General features: G+C 40.4%; 1 protein-coding gene across 2 annotated transcripts in view; it reads left to right on the forward strand.

The window, feature by feature from the left end:
• Positions 1-1,558: 1,558 nt before the first annotated feature.
• Positions 1,559-20,947, forward strand: part of arhgap15 (Rho GTPase activating protein 15) — a 753,427-nt gene continuing 734,038 nt past the window's right edge. For both annotated transcript variants that reach the window (XM_072579728.1, XM_072579729.1), the window contains exon 1: positions 1,559-1,653. The gene's annotated coding sequence lies outside the window, so the exon portion shown is untranslated. The remainder of the gene's footprint in view (positions 1,654-20,947) is intronic.

A 20,947-nucleotide genomic window follows, 5' to 3' on the forward strand; every position in this document is an offset into this window, starting at 1 on the left:
TTTACACTTTGCAATTCCATTCCTGAGATTCCATGAAAGTTGTTTAGAAAAGCTGTTAATTTATCAGAACTGAACTTTTGACTTCTCTTTTCTTCCCTTGGTATTGTTTAACCTGATGACTGTTTTGAGGATTTTGATGTGTTTCTAAATGATTTCTGCTCATTTGGCAGCTTAACACAATTCGCTTCTGTTAAACCTCTAACTGTTTTTCAAAACTAGCGTTTCTTAGTATCATACCAAAGACAATTTGGTCACGTTTTTGACAGCCCCTCAATATTAAATTACAATCGGGTCAGGAATACAATTTAAAAATAAAGTACTTTGAAGATTAGGAGATTTCCTTTTCTCTCTCAGAGGAGTTTTAAAATTTGGAATTCTCCTTTTCAGACTGGGTCAGTGAATATAATCAATTCAGTGCCATTTTTTGATTAACGTGAGAAACTTGAAAAGGTTCAGAAAAAATTTACAAAGATGTTGCCAGGTTTGGAGGATTTGAGCTATGGAGATAGGCTGAATAGGTTGAGACTGTTTTACCTGGAGTGTTGGAGACTGAGGAATAACCTTATTGAAGTTTACAAAATCATGAGGGTTAAGGTGAATAGACAGCTCTTTTCCCCTGGGTAGGGGAGTCCAAAACAAGAGGGCATAAGTTTAAGGTGAGAGGAAAACTATTTAAAGAGATCTAAGGAGTGACTTTCCCGCTGATGGTGATGCATGTATGGAATGAGTGGCCAGAGGAAGTGGTGGAAGCTGGTACAATAACATCAGTTAAAAGACATTTGGGTGGGTAGTAAGGGTTTAGAGGGATATGGGCCAAATGCTGGCAAATGGGACAACATTAATTTAGGATATTTGGCCGGCATGGATGAGTTGGATTGAAGGGTCTGCTTCCATGTTGTATAGCTCGATGATTATATGACTTTATAATAAGGGTGATGGGCACAAAAGTGAAGACCACAGTCAGTTCAGTCACAAGCTTATGGAACTGTAGGGCAGATTCAAAGGGCTGAATGGCCTACTCCTAATTGTATTTCCTATGATCCTTGCCTGGATTAAGTTCTGTTCAAAGATACAACCTGTTCTCGCAAGGGCAAGTAACATTATTATCCATGCAAATATAACTCTACATTTTTAAAATGAAACCTGCTTATTAAACTGGAACATCTAAATGTTCAAAATATATTTTAGTCAGCAGTTGCTAAATATGATCAGAAAAAGAAGAAGTTGCCACAGGTGGCAATAGAAGGTTTACATTCACATTCAGGCTAAATCCCTAGTTTCCACCTTAATTGATAAATATGTATGACATCAGAAAATTTTTCTCTTGTTAGCTGACAAAGGGTTTTTTTTTTCAATTCTATATGTGACACAGTATTTCAAAACAGTACAGCAAAAGTGTTAATGGGTTTTGCAGTTATTTGTTCTACAGTTTTAGAAAAATTAACATTGAACGAACAGGATGTGGTTTAACTTTGCAGATTGTGTGTAGGCACTGTATCTTTCATCCACAACGTACGCCCTGCAAGATTTTTTGCAACAATTATTGCGTTATATACATGTGACCACTGGTAGGTTCCTTTATTTGGTAAAACGTTCTCAAAACCGTTGTGTCCTAATGGCAGTTTGAACAGACAAAAGTAAGCTGAGGACTAGGTAAGAACATGCGATTTTAATCTAACGTTAACCAGCAGTTATTGGCTTCTTTCACTTAACAGATGTTGTGGATGGCATTGGATCTGGCCATCATTGTGGAATGGGTATTTTATTTCTTCTCTGATTTGCTGACTTATTCAGTTGCACATGTTGCTCAATGCCTTTGGCACAGATGTAAAGCCAAGTGTGTTTTTTCTTCAAGGTTACTGTGGACAATATATACTTGTAGAGAAAAAGATATTTCACATGTAGTCACATTTGATGAAGTTATTGTGCATTTCAATATTCTGTGCAAAGTTACACTTGCAGTAGATGATCTGCATTTCTACATTTAAGGAGTGTGAAATCCAAAAGCAGAAGCAGATATTCTTAGACAAATTAATTTAAATTGAATCGACATTTCAATATATGGTTCATGTTTAAATATGTATATATGATGACCACTGGAGGAATTTCTATTTTTAAACTAAATACATGTGTTACTTTCACACTGTGTCTTCACTTTTGACGTTACTTGCAAACCTAAAAATGTTCTGCTCTGCAGCTTGCGTTCAATTTGCTTCCCTCTCATCTTATTGTAGGGACGTAGCTATGACCCAAATGTGCATAGGCCCAGAGTTGCATCCATTTTAGGTATATCACCTACCTCATGTGTGTCCTTGATTAACTTCTTTCTAACATTTGCCTGCCTTCATAGATAAAAACTAGTTTCATCCAGATCTTTTGACATGCCCTGCTGACTGCGATAAGATTATTTTTCTCTGTAGGTAAATCAAAGATGGCTTTATGCTTAGATCTCAGAATTGTTAAAGCACAGAAGGCGACCATTCAGCCTATCGTGTCTGTACCAGCTCACCGAATGAGCAATACAACTTATGCCATTTCTCAAACTTTTCCCTGTAACCCTGCAATTTCTTTTCAGTAATTAATCCAATTTCCTATTGACTGTCTTAGTTAAAACCACCTTCATCACACTCTTGAGCATCAAAGAGCTTAACTGCTGCCTGATCAAGAAATTTTGCCCTTGTGCACTACCCTCTTTTTTTGCCAATTATTTTCAATCTAAGACCGTTCACCAGTGGAAGATATTTTCCTTATTTCCTGTCCCCAGATACCACGGTGGCATAGTGGTTAGCACTGCTGCCTCTCAGTGCCAGAGACCTGGGTTCAATTCCCGCCTCAGGCGACTGACTGTGTGGAGTTTGCACGTTCTCCCTGTGTCGGCGTGGATTTCCTCCAGGTGCTCCGGTTTCCTCCCACAGTCCAAAGATGTGCAGGGTCAGGTGATTTGGCCATACTAAATTGCCTGTAGTGTTAGGTTAGGGGTATGGGTGGATTGAGCTTCGGCGGGTCGGTGTGAACTTGTTAGGCCGAAGGGCCTGTTTCCACACTGTAATGTAATCTTAAAAACTTCATGATTTTGATTATCTCCTTTCACCTTTCTCTTATCCAAGGAAAACAGTCCCATCTTCTCCAATCTTTCTATGTAAGTGAACTTACTCAGACCTGAAGTCATTCCTGTGAATCTCCTCTGTACTTTCTCTAATGTCTGCATCCAACATTGAATACAACACTACAGTTGATGTTAAGTTTAATATGTCCTTTTTGATTTTGTATTCCATGTCCCATTTCAGCATAGAATACTGTAATCCTTAAACACACGTACAAACTGTCCTACTACCTATAAAGACTTATGCAGATATGCACCCAGAGCCCTGCACCCTTTTTAGAATTGCACTCTTTATTCCACATTGTCTATATAGTTCTTCCCACCAAATTGAATTATTTTACACTACTCGGTATTGAACTCCACTAACTTGTACATGTATGTTTGATGTTTTACACTTCCCTTACAGTTTACAATGTCTTCAATATTTATCATCTGCAATTTTTGTACTCCAAGATTTGGATCAGTAATATTTTAGAAAGAGCATCCTAAGAACACCATCCTTTGGAGAACTCACCACAAACATTCCCCTGGTATGAAAATTCCCAATAACACAGATCTCTTTGCTATCACTCAATTTCTGTATCAATGTTACTGTTCTCTAACTTAAGCTATAACTTTGCTCACAAGTCTGCAGTGCTGCACTGTATCATACGCCATTGACATGACATCAATAATATTGCTCTCATCAGCCCTATCTGTAAACTCTTCAAATAAAAATCTCCAGCAAGTTTATTAAACAAGATATTACTTAACAACATTGTGTTGGTTTTCCTTAATGAGGACACATTTGCCTAAGTGACTACTAATTTTGTCCCAAATTACTATTTCTGGGAACTTTCCCACCATGAAATCCAACTTGACTAGCATACAATTGCTGAGCAAATTTGCACATTTCTTCAAACAAGGGTATAATATTTGCAATTTTCCATTCTCTGATGACCAAGTCATCCCCCATGTTTAAGGAAGACTTGAAAATTGTAACCAGTGCCATTGCAATTTCTTCCCTTAGTACATTTATTTGTATCTCATCTATTCCTGACAGTTTATATACAATATCTAAACTGCCTGTTTATCAGTTTTAAATGCTTCACATGTTCGAACTACCTCCTTTTATGCCATGACCTGGGCAGTACCTTCATCCTTGCTGAAGACAGATACAAAGAATACATTAAATATCTTGGTTATGTCCTTGACCCAGAACTGAGTCAAAGTTAAGCCAAGGTTTTCTACTTTTAGAAGCTATGGGCAGTGTTTAAGGAAGGAGATGAAGGTCTCATCTATTACCCAAATAGCCACTGAGTCCTATGTCACATGCTTTCGGGAAGGCCAATTTCATTATTCAGGCACTTGACAGCCTTCCCTCAGATCAAAAGTCAAGGGATGAAAGTTTTAATCATGACAACCTGTCAGCAAATCACAGGCCAGGAGATATACTGAAAGGCTGTTGCCAGTACAACACTCATCCTAGTATTATCACTGGATCCCAGGACAGTGGTGAGGGATGACAAATAAGATGTCCTGAGGAAGAGGTGCAGGGTTGGTAGAAAAGGCAGGGATGGGTGACTCTAAGTTTACTTTTGCACTTTCCCATGTCTTGAACCAGTGATCAAGTATCGAATGCCTTTGAATAAAGAACCCCACTCACTACCCATTGATCCCATCACTCCCCAAGCAAACGTATATGTAATTACTTGTGGTTTTGTTTCAGAAAAAGAAGGAAGCAAATGTCAGGTAGAGAGAGGATAGGTCGAGTGAATCCTTAGAAGAGTATAAAGGCAGTAGGAGTATACTTAAGAGGGAAATCAGGAAGGCAAAAAGGGGACATGAGATAGCGTTGGCAAATAGAGTTAAGGAGAATCCATATGGTTTTTACAAATACATTAAGGACAAAAGGGTAACTAGGGAGAGAAGAGGGCCCCTCAAAGATCAGCAAGGCAGCCTTTGTGTGGAGCCACAGGAGATGGGTGAGATACTAAACAAGTATTTTGCATCAGTATTTACTGTGGAAAAGGATGTGGAAGAGATAGAATACATGGTGACATCTAGAAAAATGTCCATATTGCAGTGGAGGAAGTGCTGGATGTCTTGAAATGTATAAAAGGTGGATAAATCCCCAGGGCCTGATCAGGTGTACCCAAGAACTCTGTGGGAAGCTAGGAAAGTGATTGCTGGGCCTCTTGCTGAGATGTTTGTAACATCGATAGTCACAGGTGAGGTGCCGGAAGACTGGAGGTTGGCTAATGTGGTGCCACTGTTTCAGAAAAGTGGTAAGGACAAGCCAGGAAACTATGAACCAGTGAGCCTGACATCGGTGGTGGGCGAGATGTTGGAGGGAACCCTGAGGGACAGGATGTCAATGTATTTGGAAAGGCAAGGACTGATTAGGAATAGTCAACATGGCTTTATGTGTGGGAAATCATGTCTCACAAACTTGATTGAGTTTTTTTGAAGAAGTAACAAAGAGGAGTGATGAGGGCAGAGCAGTAGATGTGATTTTTTATGGATTTCAGTAAGGTGTTCGACAAGGTTCCTCATGGGACACTGGTTAACAAGGTTAGAACTCATGGAATACAGGGAGAACTAGCCATTTGGATACAGAACTGGCTCAAAGGTTGAAGACTGCAGTAGTTGGTGAAGGGTTGTTTTTCAGACTAGAGGCCTGTGACCAGTGGAGTGCCACAAGGATCGGTGCTGGGTCCACTACTTTTCATCATTTATATAAAGGATTTGGATGTGGGCATAAGAGGTATAGTTAGTAAGTTTGCAGATGACACCAAAATTGGAGATGCAGAGGACAGCAAAGAAGGTTGCCTCAGTTTACATCAGGATCTGGATCAGTTTAATTTAGATAAATGTGAGATGCTGCATTTTGGGAAAGCAAATCTTAGCAGAACTTATACACTTAATGGTAAGGTCCTAGGGAGTGTTGCTGAACAAAGAGACCTTGGAGTGCAGGTTCATAGCTCCTTAAAAATGGAGTCACAGGTAGATAGGATAGTGAAGAAGGCATTTCGTATGCTTTCCTTTATTGGTCAGAGCATTGAGTACAGGAGTTGGGCGATCATGTTGCGGCTGTACAGGACATTGGCTAGACCACTGTTGGAATATTGTATGCAATTCTGGTCTCCTTCCTATTGGAAAGATGTCGTGAAACTTGAAAGGGTTCAGAAAAGATTTACAAGGATGTTGCCAGGTTTGGAGGATTTGAGCTATAGGGGGAGGCTGAACAGGCTGGGGCTGTTTTCCCTGGAGCGTCGGGGGCTGAAGGGTGACCTTATAAATGTTTACAAAATTATGAGGGGCATGGATAGGATAAATAGACAAAGTCTTTACCCTGGGGTGGGGAACCCAAAACTAGAGGGCACAGGTTTAGGGTGAGAGGGGAAAGATATAAAGAGATCTAAGGGGCAATGTTTTCACGCAGAGGGTGGTCTGTGTATGGAATGAGCTGCCAGAGGAAGTGGTGGAGGCTGGTACAATTGCAACATTTAAAAGGCATCTGGATGGGTATATGAATAGAAAGGGTTTGGAGGGATATAGGCCAGGTCCTGGCAGGTGGGCCTAGATTGGGTTGGGATATCTGATCGGCATGGATGAGTTTCCGTGCTGTACATCTCTATGACACTGTGACTGTATGATTGTCATGTGCACCACATGGTGAGTACTAGCAATGACAGGAAGAGGTCTTAAGTCTTAAGTGGGCATCAATTGATCCATTAAAAGCCTTAGTTGATGGTGCAGCATGATATGTGGATGTCACTGTCTGGGCCTCCATTCTTTTGAGAAGGTGGTGTACATCTGCCTTCTCAAACTACTGAAGTCAATTTGGTGTAGGTAGGTATGATGCTGTTATATTTCCTTTGAGTTGATTTGATTGATTTAATTTGATTTGATTAGATTTATTGTTGTTACACGTGAGAAACAATGAAAAGTATTGTTCTGAGCTATCCAGACAAATCATACCTAAGTACATCAGGGCACTAGAATAGAATGCAGAATTTTGTGTTACAGCTACAGAGAAAGTGCAGAGAAAGATGAGCTCAAATTTATGAAAGGTCTGTTCGTAAGTCTGATAACACTGGGGAAGAAGTTGTTTTTGAATCTGTTGGTACATGTTTTCAAACATTTGCATCTTCTGCCTCATCAAAAAGGGTGGAAGAGAGTATAACCAGGGTGGGGGTGGGGGTGGGGGTGGGTGGGGGAGGTGGGACGGTGTGGTGGGGGAGGTGTTCATTGGTTATGTTGACTGATTTCTGGAAGCAGCAGAAAGTGTAGACGGAAACAATAGAAGGAAGGCTGGTTTGTATGAAGGCTGTGTTCACAGCTCTCTGTAATTTCTTGTGGTCTTGGGCAGAGCAGTTACCACACCAACTGCTGTGGTAGTTGGTAAAGCATCCAAATAGGATGCTTTCTATCGTGCATCTATAAAAATTGGTAAGAGTTTTTGTGGAAATGTTGAATTTCCTCAGCCTTCGGAGGAAGTAGAGGTATTGATGTGCTTTCTTGACTATAAAGTGAAGACATGGATGGATCAGGACAAATTGTTGGTAGTATTTACTCCTGGGAAGTTGAATCTCTCAACCATTTTCACCTCAGCACCATTGATACAAACAGGGGCATGAACTCCACTCTGCTTCCTGAGGTTGACAACCAGCTCTATCATATTGCTGAAACTGAGGGAGAGATTATTGTCTTTACACCATGCCAGTAAGTACTCTGTCTCTGAGGATGTGGTGCCAGTCAAGTGGGCTGCTTATCTCTGCATAGTGTAACGTTCCTTGAGTCAGTCTAACTTCAGCGTTAAGGAAACCATTGGAAGCAATGCTCAGGGATTGAATTAATCTAGACTTGGAGAGGTGGGGATTAATCAAGAACAGTTTTAACAGGTTATGTTAAGGGGTGGAGCCTTATCTCACCAAAGAACAAAACAAAAACAGCACAGGAACAGGCCCTTCGGCCCTCTAAGCCTGCACTGATCCAGATCTTCTATCTAAACCTGTCGCCTATTTTTCAAAGATCTGTACCCCTCTGCTCCCTGCCCATTCATGTATCTATCTAGATACATCTTAAATGATGCTCTCGTGCTCACCTCTTCCACCTCTCCTGTCAATGTGTTCCAGGCACCCACCACTCTCTGTGTAAAGAGCTTTCCACCCATACTTCTCTTAAACTTTTCCCCTCTCACCTTGAACTTGTGACCCCTAGGGAAAAAGTGGCTTGCTATCCATCTTGTCTATACCTCAAACCAGCCAAATTTTTCAGAGGTGACCAAGTAGGTAGATAAGAGAAATGTTTTTGACATAGTATACTTGCACGTCAACAAAGCTTTTGATAAAGTCCTGCATAGGACACTGAGAGCTAGGCTGAGAGGCTATGGGATCCAAGGAAATTTGACAAATTAGATCCACAATTGGCTGAGTGGCAGGAAGCAGAGGGTAATGATTGAAAGGTGTTTTTTCTGACTGGAAGTCTATATCCAGTGGGGCCTTATCAGGGTGAGGGTTGAGACCTTGCTGTTTGTGGTTATATAAATGATCTTGCCATGAATTTAGGAGGATTGATCGATAACTTCATAGATGATACAACAATTGCCTGTGTGGTAAATAATGAGTCAATGATCCTTAGGTTACAGGAGGATAAAGACAGGCCAGTTAAATTGGCTGGTAGTGGAAAATGGAATTAAATCCAGATAAGTATGAGGTGGTGCACTGGATAGGGCCATCAAGGCAAGAGAATGATGCTGAATGGTAGGAACCTGGGAAGCATCAAGGACCTGAGACTTTTATGTGCATGTACACTGGTCACTTAAAGTTCCTGAACAGATGGGTAATATCGTTAAAAAGACTTATGGGATGTTTGCCTTTATTAGCCCAGGCAAGGAGTTTACGAGCAGGGAGGTTATGCTGCAACTGTACAAAATGTTGGTTAGGCCATAACTAGAGTGTTGTGTGCAATTCTGAAATCCACATTATAACAGAGGTATGACAGCATTGGAGAGGGTGCAGAGAATTCTAACCAAGATAGTGTCTGAGCTGGAGAATTTCAGTTGTACAGAGAGATTGACAAACTGGTTGTTTTCCTCAGAGCAGAGGAGATTGAGAGGGTTCATGTTTCAAATGTATAAAATTATGAAGGGCATAGGTTGGAAAAACAGGAAGAACTTTTACCCTTTATGGAGGGATCAATGTCCAGAAGCAAAGATTTAAGGTCACCAGAAGGTTCAGAGGAGATGCGAGGAAAATGTTCCCAGAGGTTGGTGGGAATCTGGAGCTTGTAAGAGTGGTAGAAACAGAAACATTCATAATATTTAAGAATAATGCCAAGACTATGGGCCAAGTCCTAGAAAATGGGACTGGAATAGTTAGATGGTTGTTTCTAACAGATGCTGATTTGACAGGCCAAAAGACCGTCTCCTATGCTGTTAATTTCTAGGACTCTGACTTTATGAGTATGCTTGGAGCTATAATCATCCAGGCAAGCGGGGAGAATTCCACCACACTCCTGATTTGTGCCTTATAGATGATAGACAGAATTGGAGGAATCAGTAGGTAAGTTACTCACTGCAGGAATTGCTGGACTATGAGCTATTCTTGTAGTCACGGTACTTATATGCCAGACCAGTTCAGTTTCTGATCATATCGCCCAGAATGCTGATAGCGGAGGTTTTGATGATGGTAATCCCACTGAATGTCAAGAGGCAATGGCTAGACTTTCTCTTGTTGAAGGTGGTCATTGCCTGGCACTTATGTGGCAAGGGTGTCACTTATCAAATGGTAGTCCAAATATGGATATTCTTCAGAGCTTGCTGCATTTGCTCATAGTCTGCATCAGTATCTAAGGAGTTGTTATGGTGGTGAATATATTGCAATCATCAGTTAGCATGCCCACTTGTGATCTTACGATGGTGGGAAGATCATTGATGAAGCAGCTAAAGATGTTGAGCCAAGAAACCAGAGATGTCCTGGAGCTGAGATGACAGACCTCCAACAACCACAACCATTTTCCTTTCTCGATTCGACCAGCAGTGTGCTTTCCCTGATTCACATTGACTCTGGTTTCTCAAGAGATCTTTAAATGTTGCATTCAGTCAAATGCTGCCTTGAAGTCAATGGCAGTCACTCTCATTTCAACTCTGCAATTCAGGTCCATTGTCCAAGTTTGACCTAAGGCTGAAATAAGAACAGGAGCTGAGTCTCCATGGCGAAACACAAACTGAACATCAATGTGCAGGTTATTGCTAACTAGTTGCAGCTTGACAGTATTGTTGATGACCCCTTCCATCATTTTGCTGATGATCAAGAGTAGACTAATGGGGTGGTAATTGGCTGAGTTGGACTCATCTTGTTTGTTTTGTACAAAGCATATCTGTGCAATTTTTCACTTCATCAGGTAGATGCCAGTATTGTAACTTAATTAGGGTAGAGTTGTGTAGGTAGCAGGTTCTTTACACACCACACTCCAGTCTATTTAAATGGCTCCCCACTACCCAAACTGCCATGAGACAATGCAGTAAATGCCACTCCAAGTGTAACTAATGCATGCAGAAATCACCGATCTGTCAGGGCACAAGTACTAGCCAGCCATTCACTTTTCCCTAATACATTTACAGACCATTTATTCAATGCATTTCTATCCCATTATATTATTCTATTTCATGAATGAGCTTTTCACAAAATTCAGAAGTTATGCTCAATGTTCACTGAATTACTTTTTTGAATCATAAAACTTTTACTCAGGTGACTAAATCATTTGAATGCTGCTTGTGGTCTGTGGCAAGTGTGCATTAGAAAGATCAAATGGCCGGTATTAGCCTAATGTTTCCTTTTATTGTTATGTATGTTACTGTGGGAAAACTAACTTAAGAATTGCTGTAAAAAGAGAAATACTGTCAGTGTTTTCTTGTAGCACTTATCGATGTAGATGCAAGAATATCTACTTTCATCACCTTTTCAGTTCACCTTTGAAATGGAGAAATCTAGTGAGCAATCTTTTTTTAATGTGTTTGTTCTGATATCCATGAATGGATTCTCCACTTCTGTCAACAGCAAGCTATCCTTTACTGGTGTATAAGAGTATTTCTACAGCTCCATGTGTTTTAAGCTTGGCCTTATAGGCAATCTCACAAATAATACCTGAGCCATTTACTCAAGCTTGATCCCAAAATTGAGGTTATCCTGCAGGATTACTGACAATGAATGCATCACATACTGTCAGTATTACCTGGCAATTTTTCACAGTTGTTTGCTAAGTCCTTGGAAGTCACTGTTCCATTTTTGATTCATTTTCAATTTCATTTCACTGCTGTCACTACTCATCACAGCAATGCTGCACCTTATGAAGAGCAAGAGGACCAGGAAAACTCGTATTATGAGCAGCATCACAGAAATAGCAACAAAGACAGTGCCAGCTGCCTCCTATCTCAGCCAAATACTGCTCCACTGGACAAAAGGGGTAATTACAAAGGTTGAATTCCAAAAAGGCACGAATCTTCCAATGTAAGATCTACAGGTAGAGGACCAGCCACTCTATATCTTTGAAAAGCCATGCCTAAGACAATTCCAGCGGTCACTGTTGGCATGTGCAATTTTCTGTAAATAGACTTCCTTCCAAGTGGTGTGGCTGGTATGCATTTCCAGCGAGTGTTTAGGGCATTACAATGGACATCACCTGTTAATATAGTATCACACTCCTTCAACAATGCACTGAAGTGTTGGCCTAGACTTTGTGTTTAGACCTGAAGAGTGGGACCTGAACACATAACCTTCTGACTCATTGGAGAGAATTCTTGCACTGAGCTAAGGCTGGCGCAATATTGTAAGAGGAAACTTGTGGTCTATGGTTAATACAATTATATTTCCTATTCTCTTAATATCACAAATACCTTTATGGCAACAGATCAGAGAATCCTCATAACATTGTCACTTTCTGCACTCGTAATTCTTCAATTGTTAAGCACATTAATATTTTGAAATGCAAATTCATGCTTGTTAACTCTTAATTATTTGCTTTCGCCATTGCATACAAATCTTATACAATGAATTTGTGATGTTAGTGGCATTAGCAACACGAAAATAACTAACTCTGTAAAATTGCCATTGAACTGAGGGACTTGCTATTTCAGAGGGCAGTTAATTGTCAACCATGTCAGCCATCTCTCATCAGCCATGACTGAATGGCGGAGCAGACTTGATGGGCTGAATGGCCTAATTTCTGTTCCAATGTCTTATGGAAGTAGGTCTGAAGTCACATAGAGACCAAGTAAGGATAACATGTCTTCTTACTGTTAGTGAATCAAGTTCTTGTGCCCACTTAACAATTAATAATAACTTTATGGTCAATATTACTGCATACTTTAATCATTGAGTTTTAAACTCCCCATTTTCTGTGATGGGATTTGAGCCCGTGTTCTCAAGAACACATACCTGGGCCCATGGGGAGTACCAGTCCTGTGATATTATCACTAGACCATCATTTCCTCCTAATTCTGTGCTTGGCACTTTACGTGGGTCACCTCTAAATGATTTATAATAACCATGCTAACACAAGTGTCAACTAAACTTTCAACTGCTCCCCCCTGTCGATTATCTTTCTCTTTCTGATCATCATCTCCAATAGACTGAGAATCATTGTGTCTGGAGCATTGTAGAGATAATCCAAATTCCATCAGCCTTTGATGTAATGTTAACTGAAAGTATAATAGAAGAATAACTTTTCATTGCTCAATAAATTGGAATTGTAACTCAGTGAATGCCATCGCAACTTGGGACCCACCAACGTTTTTTTCTTTCTAGAATGGTGTAACTACGAGTTGGGATAAAATTAGCAGTTCCTACAACCACACTTTTTTTTATTGTATGTATTTTATATTTGGCTGTAATATGAAAGGCCTAGTGGAGGAAATGAATCGGAACACAATTGTTTAGAGTGGCACAGTGGCTTAGTGGTTGCCATTGTTACTTCATAGTGCCAGAGACCTAGGTTCAATTCTAGCCTCTGGCAACTTGTCTATGTGGAGTTTGCACATTCTCCCTGTGTCTGCATGGGTTTCCTCTGGGTAGTCCAGTTTCCTCCCACAATCCAAGGATGTGCAAGTTGGGTGAATTAGCCATGCTAATTTGCCCGTTGTATTAGGTGCATTAGTCAGGTATAAATATAGAGTAGGTAATCTAATGATATTTGTCCTTTAGGTTCATAGCTTGCATTCAGCTAGGCCAGTGAGGTGAAAATTACCTTTTTTGTTTTCAAAATTGATGTCCATGTGACAAAAAAGGTGGTGGCAGCATTTTGAATGCAAAATTTACATAAGTGCAGAAAGCAATGAGTCGTAATGAACTGATATTTTCAGCCCGAAGGGATGTGCACAATGCATTACACTGGTAATTTTTTCATGTAATAATGACCTGGACTTGGGTATACAGCTGACAACTTCAACGATTTTTGATCCCACAAAACTCAAAAATGCATAAAATGATGAAATGGATTGCAGCAGGCTTTTGGAAGACATAGGCAGGCAGGTGAAATGGGCAATACATGGGAGATAAAATTTAATGCAGCGATATGTAATCTGATGCATTTCAGAAGAAGAATGAGGACAGATAATCTAAATGAAATGTTACACAGTTGAAGGATGCTCAGGAACAGAGAAACATGGGGGCTCATTTGTTTTGATACAAGTAAGACCCATATATGAAACTGGTAAATAAAACATATATCCTTGGCTTTATAATAGTAGCATTGATTTAATCAGCAAGGAAGTATAATAAATCTGTATAGGTCAATGGAAAGGTCTCAGCTGGAATATCCTTCTTTGTATTCCCTTTCTGAAGGATGGCAAGGCTTTGGACAGTGTGCAGAGGAGATTTGATTCTGAAATGAGGGAGTAAAGTTACATGTAGAAAAGAAAAAAAAAGACTTGAATTATATTGCTCTTTTCAGAAACATTGAGCCTCTTAAAATGCTTTTGCAGCCAATAAAGGGGAAGAGTAATCACTTTTGTAGATCAACAATCATGGCGACCAGTTTGAACACAACAGTTCACACAAACCACCAAGTGATAATTACCAGATTATCTGTTTTTGTGATCATGTTTGAGGGATAAATATTAGCCAGGATTCCAGGGTCTTCTTCAAAGCATGTGCATCAAACCAAAAGTTTAATTGTTTAATATATCCAGTACATGCAGTAAGACACAGCATCTTCAATAGCAATCCTTCAATACTGCACGGGAGTAGGATTTCAGCCAAGAACCTTGTACCTCAAAGGCAACAGTGCTACCAACTGAGACCCCAATGGACTCTAGTAGTTTTGTTGAGAGAACTCAATGATATTTGCTTTACAACATGGAAGGCTAACAGGAGATTTGAAGGGCATTGACAGGAAAAGACGAAACTCTGAATGCTGGAAATTAGAAATGAAAACAACAAATGATTGTTATAGAGTCTTACAGGATTGAAACAGGCCCTACTGTCTGCCATGTCTATATCATGCAACAAACATTCAATTAAGCTAATTCCATTTACTTGATCCATAGCCTACTACACCCCAGCATTTCAAGTATTCATCCAGACGCTTCTAAAATGTTGTGAGAGCACTACAGCCACCACCATCTCAGGCAGCAAGTTCCATATATCTACCACCTCCAGGTTTTTTTTTCTTAGAGCTCCTTTAAACCACTTGCTCCTCACCTTAATCTTATGCCCTCTGGTCTTAGACTCATCTTCCATAGAAAAATATTCCCATGAGTAGCTCTATCTGTGCCTCTTGTAGTTTTGAAACAGAATCCTCTTCAGCCACCTCTGCTCCAAGGAAAACAAGCCCAGCGTATTCAGTCTCCTCAAAACTAAGACATTTAATGCTAGGCAACATCTTGGTGAATATGCTCCGCACTCTCTCTCCTTCCAAGAGTGTGGCAATCAGAATTGCACACAATATATCATCTGTGGCCTAACCAATGTTTTATAAATTGTAACAGAAGTGGTAGATATTTTCTTATAGGCACTATGAGTTTGAGTTCTGTACAGAAAAGTCAAGGAGAGGGCATTGTCAAGAACTGCCTTAAGCCTTAGAATTCAGAATAACACTAATTATACGTTAATATTGGTTTGGACCAGGCCACACCCCCTCAAAATAGTTCAAGAAAGTAGCCCAGACCCGAACTTTCCAGTTGTTTTAAGCAGGTGTTTGTGGATATTCCAGGAGTGATGCAGTTGGCCCAACCACTTAGTTTTAAACAAAACAGAATTTATTTGCAAGATTGCCGAATAAACCACAAACAAAAGAGGACAGAATATACAATAACTTAACCTATCTGAACCAACAGATTATCCCAACTTAATGATGCTGTTCCAAATACATGCAACAATCCCCAAAAACATCCCTTTGCAAAAACAAGGAAAAATCTAACACAGGTTTTTTCTGAAGAGATGTTAGAAAGAGGAAAGATCAGCCACGCCCTGCTTCTTTGGGCCCAGCAACTTCATAACTGACTGCTTGCTAACAAAACCAAACCCAAACCAGTGAAAAGCTGAGCTGGGAGAATTGGCCACTCCTCTTCCATTGTTCAAGTGTTTTTTTAAAACTTGAAAGCTTCTTCAAGAAAATCAACATCCAGACATTACAGAACCTGTGCCTTTATGACCTCCTGGGAAAAAAAAAATACAAGGACAACATAACCTTGTTAAGGGAGCAGCAGCATCACAATATTAAATACTGTAATATATGGTAGTCATAGCCACAGTAACTTCTTATTTATGGTTACATTAGGTATGAAGTAATCTACCTTCTTCATATGCTTCATGATGACCAAATAGTCCTGTGAGTCTTCTAACTAGATTCTACTTATCTGATGCAGTTTTTCCAGAGTGTGCAGTGCAGTCTATCTCCACCCACATTATTAGTTTTGCTCAATAATATGCGGCTATGTGGCATTATCACAGTGTTGCTCCAGGGTGTTAATGACCTTGCACAACAGTGGTGAGTCACCTTCTTCAGTACTGATATAGATACATCTGTAATGCACAGATGGTAGAGGAAATGAATACTTAGGTGGTATATCGGGTGGCCAAAGGGGATTGCTTTATCCATAATGGTGTTGAGCTTCTTGAGTGTTTTTGGAGCAGCACTCTCCTTGTTACAATTAACCTGAGATGCAACTTTTTAAAAAAAAGTTTTGTGATTTATGCATGAAAGAAGTGAAAGTATCATGGTATTCGAACAGATGAAAGACTCAACAGATAATCAAGGTATTTTTCAATGTATAATTTCAGTTACATCACACTGTAAACTTTTGCTATAAATTCTGTGCCTTACCATTGTGTCCTCCACAACCACCTGATGAAGGAGCGACACTCCAAAAGCTACTGCTTCCAATTAAACCTGTTGGACTATAACCTGGTGTTGCGTGAATTTTAACTTTGTACACCCCAGTCCAACGCCAGCGTCTCCGAATCTTGTCTTCAATTGCCACTGTTGTCTCACAAACTGTCGATGTCTAACAGGGAAACAATGTATACTGCTAAGCAATCAGACAAATGCAAACATGAACTTTTATTTACATAGACTGATCGCAAACAGAGGCTGAAGTTTGTCCTGACAATGCAAATGAGATTTCTATTCAAATAATCATCCAAAGTCTTTTTTTATTAATTCACAAGATGGCGGCTTCACTGACAAGACCAGCATTCATTACAGTTTTTAATTACCCAGAAAGCAGTCAAGAGCCAAGTGTAGGCCAGACTGAGTAAGGTTATCAGATTCCTTCCCGAGCAACATTTGTGAATCAGACATTTGTTTAGCTTCCCTCCGACTGACAATCAACAGTGGTCATTATTGGACTGTTAATTCCAGACTTCTAAGAAATTGAAATTTCACCATCTGCATTGGAGGATTCAAACCTGGGTCCCCAATACATCATTCAGTCTCTAGATTGAACTCTGCCGATAACATGACTATGCCATCGCCTCCTGTATATGTGCAAGGGTATTGGGAAAAGAGTTGATGAATAGCATCAAGTCATAATGCTCATTGCAGAGCCAGTGCAGACAGGATATGATGAATAGCCTCCTTCTGTGCCATAACACTTCTGCGATCCTGTGCAGTAGCAGATCATCATGATCGCTTTGTGTTTGAAGATTTAATCTGTTGATGAGGTACCAGTATAGTGCAGCTTATGGAGAAGCAGAGTAGCATGGACAGCAACTTCCTGACTTGTGTATTAATTGCACACGTGGATGCCAAAAATACTCTCCAATTTCCTCCCTGATAACCTCAACGTAATTCTTACCACAAACTCCAAACTAAAATAAGTCCTATTGAAATGAACGTTAAATTTAAAAGATCAGAAGACAATATAATTTATGTGTTGCGGGCTGACTCAGCAGAAGCAAAAAAAAAATGGAGAGGAGCATTGTTAATAGATTAAGATAAAAAAGAGTCAGAAATTTAAAACCCAGCAAGGAATCAAACTCAATGCTGAAATGTGAATTAACGTGTGTAGTGAGGTTCTAAGTTGATAGCATGTTCAAGTTATAATTCTTACAAATTGTTTGTATAATAATATCTACTGTGACATGTGGTGACTCAGTGACTGGCAGTGTTGCCTTACAGCGCCAGGGACCCAGGCTCGATTCCAGCCTCAGGCGACTGTCAAGTTTGCACATTCTCCTCATGTCTGCGTGGATTTCCTCCCACAGTCCAAAGATGTGTAAGTTAGGTAAATTGGCTGTGATAAATAACCCATAGTGCTCAGGGGTGTGTAGGTTAGGTGCATTACTCAGGGCTAAACTTAAAAAAAGGTAGGGGAAAGGGTCTGGGAAGGTTACACTTCGGAGTGTCGGTGTGTACTAGTTGGGCCAAATGGCCTTTTTCCATACTGTAGGAATTCTATGAATTGTTTTACAATTAAATTTTCATGTACCTATACTTTCATTATATGATTGTTTCTGAATCAAAACATATGTATCACCTCTTCAATAATATGTTGTGCAGAAGGGTTTATTTACTGCAGATATATTTGAACTAATATAAGACACGATGCATAACCGTTCTGGCATCAAAAGCTTGGCAAAAAAAACAAGAAAAATCAAACATTAGAAGAATAAATATTACAGAAACTTAAGGAGTTTTCTGATGAAGTTAAATTAATCAAATGTGCCCTCTTGCTTCCCTTGTATTAATGATCTTTGTTGCACTCTCACAGTAACATTTAAAATTTTACATACTTTCATAAGATCTTTCCTTTAGCTTAGTAACAACACAGCATTTGAATAGTCTGGACACATAGTTCAGATTTTTTTACATTTCTGGGATGTAGGCGTTGCTGCCTGACCAGCGTGTATTGCCTGACCCTAGTTGCACTTGAGAAGGTTGTGGTGAGTTGCCTTCTTGAACTGCTGCTGTCCATGTGCTGTGGATTGACCCACAATGTCATTAGGGAGGAAATTCCAGGATATTGACACAGCGACAGTGAAGAAATAACAATATATTTCGGAGTCAGGATGTTAAGTGGGTTCGAGGGAAACTTGAAAGTGACGGTGCTTCCAAGTCGTAGAGTCATAGAGATGAACAGCATGGAAACAGACCCTTCAGTCCAAACTGTCCACGCCAACCCAATCTGGGTGGGTGGCACGGTGGCACAGTGGTTAGCACTGCTGCCTCAAAGCGCCAGAGACCCGGGTTCAATTCCCGCCTCAGGCGACTGTGTGGAGTTTGCACGTTCTCCCCATGTCTGCGTGGGTTTCCTCCGGGTGGTCCGGTTTCCTCCCACAGTCCAAAGATGTGCAGGTCAGGTGAATTGGCCATGCTAAATTGTCTGTAGTGTGAGGTAAGGGGTAAACGCAGGGATGGGGGTGGTTTGCGCTTTGGCGGGTTGGTGTGGACTTGCTGGGCTGAAGGGCCTGTTTCCACACTGTAAAATAATCTAATCTAATCTAGTCCCACCTGCCAGCGCCCGGCCCATATCCCTCCAAACCCTTCCTATTCATATACCCATCCAAATGCCTCTTAAATGTTGCAATTCTACCAGCCTCCACCACTTCCTCTGGCAGCTCAGTCCATACACGTACCACCATCTGTGTGAAAAAGTTGCCCCTTAGGTCTCTTTTATATCTCTCTCCTCTCACCCTAAATCTATGCCCTCTAGTTCTGGACTTTGCCTATTTATCCTATCCATGCCCCTCATAATTTTGTAAGCCTCTATGAGGTCACCCCTCAGCCTCCGACGCTCCAGGGAAAACAGCACCAGCCTGTTCAGCCTCTCCCTATAGCTTAAATCCTCCAACCCTGGCAACATCCTTTTATGAACTCTTTCAAGTTTCAGAACATCTTTCCGATAGGAAGGAGACCAGAATTACACGCAATATTCCAACAGTGGCCTAACCAATGTCCTGTACAGCCGCAACATGACCTCCCAACCCCTGTACTCAATGCTCTGACCAATAAAGGAAAGCATACCAAACGCCTTCTTCACTATCCTATCTACCTGCGACTCCACTTTCAAGGAGCTATGAACCTCCATTCCAAGGTCTAAAGGAAGAGTTTTTAAGAAGAGCAGGATAAAGTGAGATGCTGTTTGTGTTCAGCAAACAATGTACAAACTAACCAAAAAATTTTGAAAATTTTCAACCCACACATATCTCTTATTTCCCTGACAATCACAACTGGTAGGTACGTTCATAATGCTTAGAGACAAAAAAACTGCAGATGCTGGAATTCAAAGTAGACAGGCAGGATGCTGAAAGTATACAGCAAGCCAGGCAGCATCGAGAGGTGGAGAAGTCGACACCTCGGGTGTAACCCTTTTCAGAACACATTAATAATATCATGCATTCTCAAGATTCAGCCCACGAAATGTACAAAAACATTATAAAACAAAGAGGAACTGAAGACAAACAGCTGTAATGTTCCACCAGTTTTGGAGTTTATATTAATTATGGTAAAGTTATTTTGAGACATTTAAATATTATATATAATATTCTAAAATAACACAATTGAATGCTATTTCTATGTCACTCCTAATTCAGCAATGTACTTGTGACAATGTGTTCAAACTCTTGCAAATTAAGGCATGATATTAATTGGGAGATCAACCTTGATGAAATTATGGCATATGTCACTGATTTCATCATTGCGGGAAACTGTGGATCATGTTTTTGTGCAATTGTACTTGTGATGAAATACTCGAGACTTCTTAGGCTTCATTCAGCCTATTGTAGCCATTCTAAACATATGCCAAAGAATGACTTGCATTTAGGTAGCCCGTAAACGATGTTATTAAAGGGTCCCAAAGTGCTTCACTACCTTTACAAGATTTGGCAGGCCGTCTCAAAGCTGTAATTGTTGTGAATCTCAAGTGAAATTGCATGACAAAAGAGATTCAGATTCTGCTGGCAACTCAGTCATCATTCCTGTATAGGTGGCATGGTGGTTAGCACAGCTACCTCACAGCGACAGGGATCAGGGTTCAATTACAGCCTTAGATAAATGTCTATGTGGAGTTTGCATGTTCTCCTCATTTCTGCCAAGTGTTCAAGGCTCCTCCCACTGTCCAAAGAGGTGTAGATTAGGTAGATTGACCATGCTAAATTGTCCTGTAATGTCTTGGGATGTACAGTCTGGGTGGATTAACCATGTTAAATGTCAAGAAGTGTGGTGCTGGAAAAGCACAGCCAGTCAGGCAGCAACCGAGGAGTAGGAGAGTCGACATTTCGGCTAAGGTCTTCATCATGAGATAAAGAGCTCATGCTCAAAACATCAACTCTCCAGCTCCTCGGATGCTGCCTGACCGGCTGTACTTTTCCAGCATCACACTTTTTGACTCTGATCTCCAGCATCTACAGTCCTCATGCA

Source organism: Chiloscyllium punctatum, chromosome 10, assembly GCF_047496795.1.
Source record: "Chiloscyllium punctatum isolate Juve2018m chromosome 10, sChiPun1.3, whole genome shotgun sequence".
Classification (NCBI taxonomy): Eukaryota; Metazoa; Chordata; class Chondrichthyes; order Orectolobiformes; family Hemiscylliidae; genus Chiloscyllium; species Chiloscyllium punctatum.